At 48.6% G+C, this 6,470-nt stretch overlaps 1 long non-coding RNA gene across 1 annotated transcript; it reads left to right on the top strand.

The window, feature by feature from the left end:
* Positions 1-3,917: 3,917 nt before the first annotated feature.
* Positions 3,918-5,542, top strand: LOC141021468 (uncharacterized). The gene is made up of 2 exons (XR_012182772.1): positions 3,918-4,050; positions 5,284-5,542. It is a non-coding gene; the product is annotated as an uncharacterized lncRNA (long non-coding RNA).
* Positions 5,543-6,470: the final 928 nt, after the last annotated feature.

The following is a 6,470-nucleotide window of genomic DNA, read 5'->3' as shown; positions in this document are numbered from 1 at the left end:
AAGTGCTATCGCATTGATGACAGAGACACTTTGTTCTTCGAGGACCGGATTGTGGTTCCGAAAGGTGATCTAAGGAAAGTCATAATGAACGAAGCGCACAATTCCCTCCTTTCCATTCATCCTGGAAGTACGAAGATGTATCATGTCCTCAAGCAGTCGTATTGGTGGACTCGAATGAAGCGAGAAATTGCGCAATTCGTGAATGAATGTGATGTCTGCCGAAGAGTGAAAGCAGAACACCAACGACCAGCTGGTCTCCTCCAACCTCTCGCTATTCCGGAATGGAAGTTTGATCATATCGAAATGGACTTCGTGACTGGATTTCCCAAGTCCAAGCGCGGAAATGACGCTATCTTCGTTGTCATTGACAAGCTCTCTAAAGTGGCTCATTTCCTTCCTATCAAAGAATCCATCACAGCAGCTCAGCTGGCAGAGCTCTACACCTCCAGAATTGTCTCCTTGCACGGCATTCCACAGTTGATTTCTTCGGATCGTGGAAGCATCTTCACCTCTAAGTTCTGGGACTCCTTCCAGAAGGCCATGGGCACTAATATTCGCTTCAGCACAGCTTTTCATCCTCAAACTAGTGGCCAAGTCGAGCGAGTCAATCAAATTCTTGAAGATATGCTCAGGGCTTGTGTCATTTCTTTTGGCATGAAATGGGAAGATTGTCTCCCATATGCTGAATTCTCCTACAACAACAGCTTCCAAGCGAGTTCGGGCAAAGCCCCATTCGAGATTCTATATGGCAGAAAGTGCCGTACTCCTCTCAATTGGTTAGAGACTGGTGAACGCCAACTTCTTGGCAATGACTTAATCACTGAAGCTGAAGAAATGTGTAAAGTCATCCGTGATAATCTCAAAGCCGCGCAATCGCGCCAGAAGAGTTACTATGATAGTAAGCATCGCGATTTGGCTTTCGAGATCGGAGACCATGTCTACCTCCGCGTCTCTCCAATGAAAGGCACTCGTCGTTTCGGTATCAAAGGGAAGCTTGCCCCTAGATACGTGGGTCCTTTCAAGATCATTGGCAAAAGAGGCGACCTAGCCTATCAACTTGAACTTCCTTCCAACTTTGCGAACGTGCACGATGTGTTCCACGTGTCACAGCTCCGCAAGTGCTTCAAGACGCCTGAGCGCACTATCAACTTCGAAGAGATTGACCTTCAAGAAGATTTGTCTTATCATGAGCACCCAGTTGTTATTCTTGAAGAAACTGAGCGCAAGACTCGCAACAAGTCTATCAAATTCCTGAAAGTGAAGTGGTCGCACCATTCCGACCGGGAAGCCACCTGGGAACGCGAGGACCATCTCCGTTCCGAATATCCGGAGTTCTTTCAGTCCTAGATCTCGGGACGAGATCCTCTCGTAGTGGTGGAGTGTTGTAACACCCCGCATGTAACTTGCCATAATTGTAACTCCGACTCTTGCCATTTCCGGCTATGTGATATGTTTTCCCTCCGTTGTTGGGTTTTGTCTTTCGTTTTGTATTTTGTCATGTCATGCATTTTCATATCATGTCATCATGTGCATTGCATTCGCATACGTGTTCGTCTTGTGCATCCGAGCTTTTTCCCCGTTGTCCGTTTTCCAATCCGGCGCTCCTATCTCCTCCGGTGCACCCCTCTAGTTTTCTTTCGTGTGCGTGTGTCAAACTTTCTCGGGATGGACCGAGGCTTGTCAAGTGGTCTTATTATACCACCCGGAGACTACCGGTCAAGTTTCGTTCCATTCGGAGGTCGTTTGGTACTCCATCGGTTAACCGGGCCTCCGCAATGTCCATTTGAGTGTCCAGCAAAAACCCCCTCCAAAACCAGCCCAAAGCCCACCAAACTCTCTTCCATGCTCTAGGTCGTTCGATCACGATCGTGTGGGCGAAAACCGCACCTCATTTGGAGTCTCCTAGCTCCCTCTACCTATAAATGAGTGGACATCCCGAAAAACGAAATCTCAGACGAAACCCTAACCCTCCCCCTCCGCGCCGCGCCGGACGCGTCCGCCCGCGCCGGACACGTCCGCCGCGCCGCCCGGCCAACCCGCGAGCGCCACGTGGCCCGCCTCCGTCTCGCCCCGCCGCCGGCCCGCAGGCCCGTCGCCGGCCCGCAGGCCCGTCGCCGGCCCGCGGGGCCCATCTCCGCCGCCGCGCGCCCGCGCCTCCCCGCGCGCCCGCTGCCGCCGGCCATCGCCGCCTCGTCCCGCGCGCCTGCCCCGCCGCCCGTGCGCTCGCCGCCGCCGGTTGCCGCGCCTCCGCCCCGCAGCTCCGCCGGCTCCGCCGCCTCCTCTCCCGTCGCCGGAGTCGCCGCGCGCCGCCTCCTCCTCGCCGCGGCTCCCCGCCGGCCGGCGCCGCCCCGCCGCGGTCAGCCCCGCCGTCCTCCTCCCTCGCCGCCGGCAACTTCCCTCGGCCCCGCCTCGGTCCTCGCGCGTCAGATTCGATCGGTATTGCCCGTTGACTTCCCGAGTCCCCGTTTATTTTTCTAAGTGTTGGAAAAATTCTCAGTATCTTGCTCTGTTCCCGATGCGATAACTTTGTGCATGTAGCTCCGATTCGCGCGTATAATATGTCAAATTGTTCGTCTCGTGATGCTCTTCATTTTGTTCAATTGCACCATTTTCATTAGAGGTCATATTGATGCCCAAATCTTCGTTGGAAGAGGGCTAGTTGCTGCAAATCTCTGGTTCTTATCAGAACTTGGAGATTTGTCAATTTTGTATCATTTATTCTGTGCGTCTTATGAGCATGAGCTCTACATGTGTTTTGAAGTATGCCATGCCATCTTACCAGTGGTATAGTCCATGTATTTTTGTGGTCTTTGTGGTGACTAGCACAAGCATGCAAAGTAGGCCCCGTAATATTTCTGATTTCAGGGACTTGGTGATTTCTCTAAGTCCTTGTCTGCTGTAATTTTGTTGCCATGTTAACTTGATGCTAGAGAGAGATCCATGCATATTTTGAAGATGTTCAGTAAGGATGTTTTGTAGCTATAGTTGTAATTGATCCATTCCTGCAATTGTTTGCAATTTTAGAGCACCATAGCATGACTCAATCTTGCTCTACGTTTGCTATAAAATATTTCTGGCAGATTCTTAACATGACATGCATTTTTGCCAAGCTTATTGTAGTTGATCCACACATGCTATGTAATTGTTCTTGCCATGGATAGCTTCTTAAACATGCCATCTTGCTGTAGGTATGCTTGGTTTTTCATTAATTGCTCTGTAGTGAGTGCATCAAGCTCACAAAGAGGCCTACATATTAATATTTCTGCCATGCTCTGTTTTCTGCTAAGTCTAAAACCTGATAACGAAACTTGCTATGTTTACATGCTTGCCATCATATCCTCTGGTCCTTTTTGGCTTATGGTCAGTAAGGGACTTTTGTCATGTGCATTTAGTAGAACACTACCATGCCTTGTTTTGCTATGTTAAGTTCCTGTAGCATGTTGATTTCGTGCTCTGAAAATTGCTACCTGATGCTGATTTCTGCCATGTCCAGTTTTCCACTAAGTCTGTGAACCTGTAATCTTTTGCACTTTTGCCATGCTTGTTTGAGCTTGATATGTTATGAACTAGCAGTAGCTCAGTGTTCATCTTTTGTCAAGCATCTCCTGTAGATTACTGCCATATGCTTTGTTGCTATGTTGGGATGCTGTAGCATTGCTACTTGTTGCATTTTAAGTGCTATCTTGCTGTTTATCGCAGATTATTGTCATACTTGTTTTGCTTGCCATTTGCAAACCGTGCATCCGATTCCGGTGATCTTTATATCGATTTCGACCGAAATCATCTCATCTTTCCAGTGGCATGCTTGGTTTGTCAAGTTACTGCCATGTTCATCATCTCCCTTCCGGAGCACGCATATGCATCGCCTATCATAACTTGCATATCATACATGTCTTGCATCTTGTTGCTTGTGCATTTCTCGTTGTTGATTGTGGTTCCGTTTATTTGTGCTCTTGTCTTGGGTAGAGCCGGGAGACGAGTTCGTGAACGAGGAACCTGTCGAGTACGCTTACGAGGATCAAGCTTTCGACAACTCTGAGAATCTTGCAGGCAAGATGACCACCCCTCGAAATCACTTCTATCTTTGCTATGCTAGTTGTTCGCTCTATTGCCATGCTCCGCTACCTATCTCTTGCTATATCATGTCTCCTATTTCAGCCATGTCAGCCCCTAACCATCCTTTCCTAGCAAACCGTTGTTTGGCTATGTTACCGCTTTTGCTCAGCCCCTCTTATAGCGTTGCTAGTTGCAGGTGAAGTTGAAGTTTGTTCCATGTCGGAACACGGATATGTTGGGACATCACAATATCTCTTATTTAATTAATGCATCTATATATTTTGGTAAAGGGTGGAAGGCTCGGCCTTATGCCTGGTGTTTTGTTCCACTCTTGCCGCCCTAGTACTGTTATACCGGGATTATGTTCCTTGAGTTTGCGTTCCTTACACGGTCGGGTGATTATGGGACCCCCTTGACAGTTCGCCTTGAATAAAACTCCTCCAGCATGGCCCAACTTTGGTTTTACTATTTGCCGCCTAAGCCTTTTCCCCCGGGTTTTCGCGAGCCCGAGGGTCATCTTATTTTAACCCCCCCGGGCCAGTGCTCCTTCGAGTGTTGGTCCGAACCGAGCAGCCTGCGGGGCCACCTCGGGGAAACTCGAGGTCTGGTTTTACTCGTAGCTTGACTTATCCGGTGTGCCCTGAGAACGAGATATGTGCAGCTCCTATCGGGATTTGTCGGCACATTCGGGTGGCTTTGCTGGTCTTGTTTTACCATTGTCGAGATGTCTTGTAAACCGGGATTCCGAGACTGATCGGGTTTTTCCGGGAGAAGGTTTATCCTTCGTTGACCGTGAGAGCTTATGATGGGCTAAGTTGGGACACCCCTGCAGGGTAATATCTTTCGAAAGCCGTGCCCGCGGTTATGAGGCAGATGGGAATTTGTTAATGTCCGGTTGTAGATAACTTGTCACTTGACCCAATTAAAATACACCAAGTGCGTGTGTAGCCGTGATGGTCTCTTCTCGGCGGAATCCGGGAAGTGAACACGGTCTGTGTTATGGTTGACGTAAGTAGGTGTTCAGGACCTCTTCTTGGTCATTGCTAGTTGACGCTCGTTCCATTGCTTCTCTTCTCGCTCTCATTTGCGCAGTTAGTCACCATATATGCTTTTGCCGCTGCAGCTCCACCTCTTTGCACCCTTCTTGTCCTATAAGCTTAAATAGACTTGATCTCGCGGGTGTGAGATTGCTGAGTCCCCGTGACTCACAAATACTTCCAAAACCAGTTGCAGGTGCCGACGATGCCAGTGCAGACGATGGCGTCGATCTCAAGTGGGAGTTCGACGAGGAACGTGGTCGTTACTATGTGTCTTTTCCTGATGATCAGTAGTGGAGCCCAGTTGGGACGATCGGGGATCTAGCATTTGGGGTTGTCTTATTTTCATCTGGATTTTGACCGTAGTCGGTCTATATGTTTGTATTTTGGATGATGTATGAATGATATTTATGTATTGTGTGAAGTGGCGATTGTAAGCCAACTCTTTATCCCATTCTTGTTCATTACATGGGATTGTGTGAAGATGACCCTTCTTGCGACAAAACCACTATGCGGTTATGCCTCTAAGTCGTGCCTCGACACGTGGGAGATATAGCCGCATCGTGGGCGTTACACGATCTCCTCCCTCGGCCACGCTCGATCCCAAGCGGGAGGAAGAAGAAGCCAGGGCTAGGCGAGCCCCACCTCACGCGGACCCCACCCGCCAGTCTAACAGCGACGTTGACCAGGTACGCTGACGTGGATAAGTGGAGGCGTAATCCTCTGGATTACGTCTTCAGTTGTCCGAACGCGTATTCTCGTGCTTCTTTAGATCAAAATGCGTTTTCACTTATCCGAAGGCGTATTTCTGATAATGCGCTTTCTCTTTTTCAGCCCCGCCCGCCGAAAAGGTTAAATTGTGAACGCTCCCTGTTTAGTGCCTTTTTTTGCCTAAAAAGTGAACGGTCACAACTTTGCAACCGTAACTCCGATTGAGGTGATTCCAATGCTCACGTTCTGTGTTCGTCGAGCTCTTTCCGTTGGTATCATTTTCGTAATGTTTTCACATAGTAAAAATGACCATTTTTCCCTTGCCCATAAACAGCCCCCCTCCGGGAGAGAACTGTTTCCGGCACATCTTTCCGCGACCGTTTCACACTTCTTCCCGAAGTATTTATCAACCCCAGGCAAGCCAACCTCTTATCATGAGCCCAAACTTGCATGTTGACTTTGCTTGCAAACTGTGTGTGTGTAGTTGCAGTTGTTCCTTATCATTTTCGTCTGCAGTTATTCCATTATGCTTATCATGCATGCTTGTGATTTCATGATATCTTTTGCCATGCTAATTAGAATGTTGTTATTGATAATGCCATGTCACTAGTCTACTTTATTTTCATGTCGTCATTATAAAATGCTATGTAATGCACCGTACTTGCT

The sequence above is a fragment of the Aegilops tauschii genome, chromosome 4 (genome assembly GCF_002575655.3).
Source record: "Aegilops tauschii subsp. strangulata cultivar AL8/78 chromosome 4, Aet v6.0, whole genome shotgun sequence".
Classification (NCBI taxonomy): Eukaryota; Viridiplantae; Streptophyta; class Magnoliopsida; order Poales; family Poaceae; genus Aegilops; species Aegilops tauschii.
This window is presented reverse-complemented; position numbering and strand designations above follow the sequence as displayed.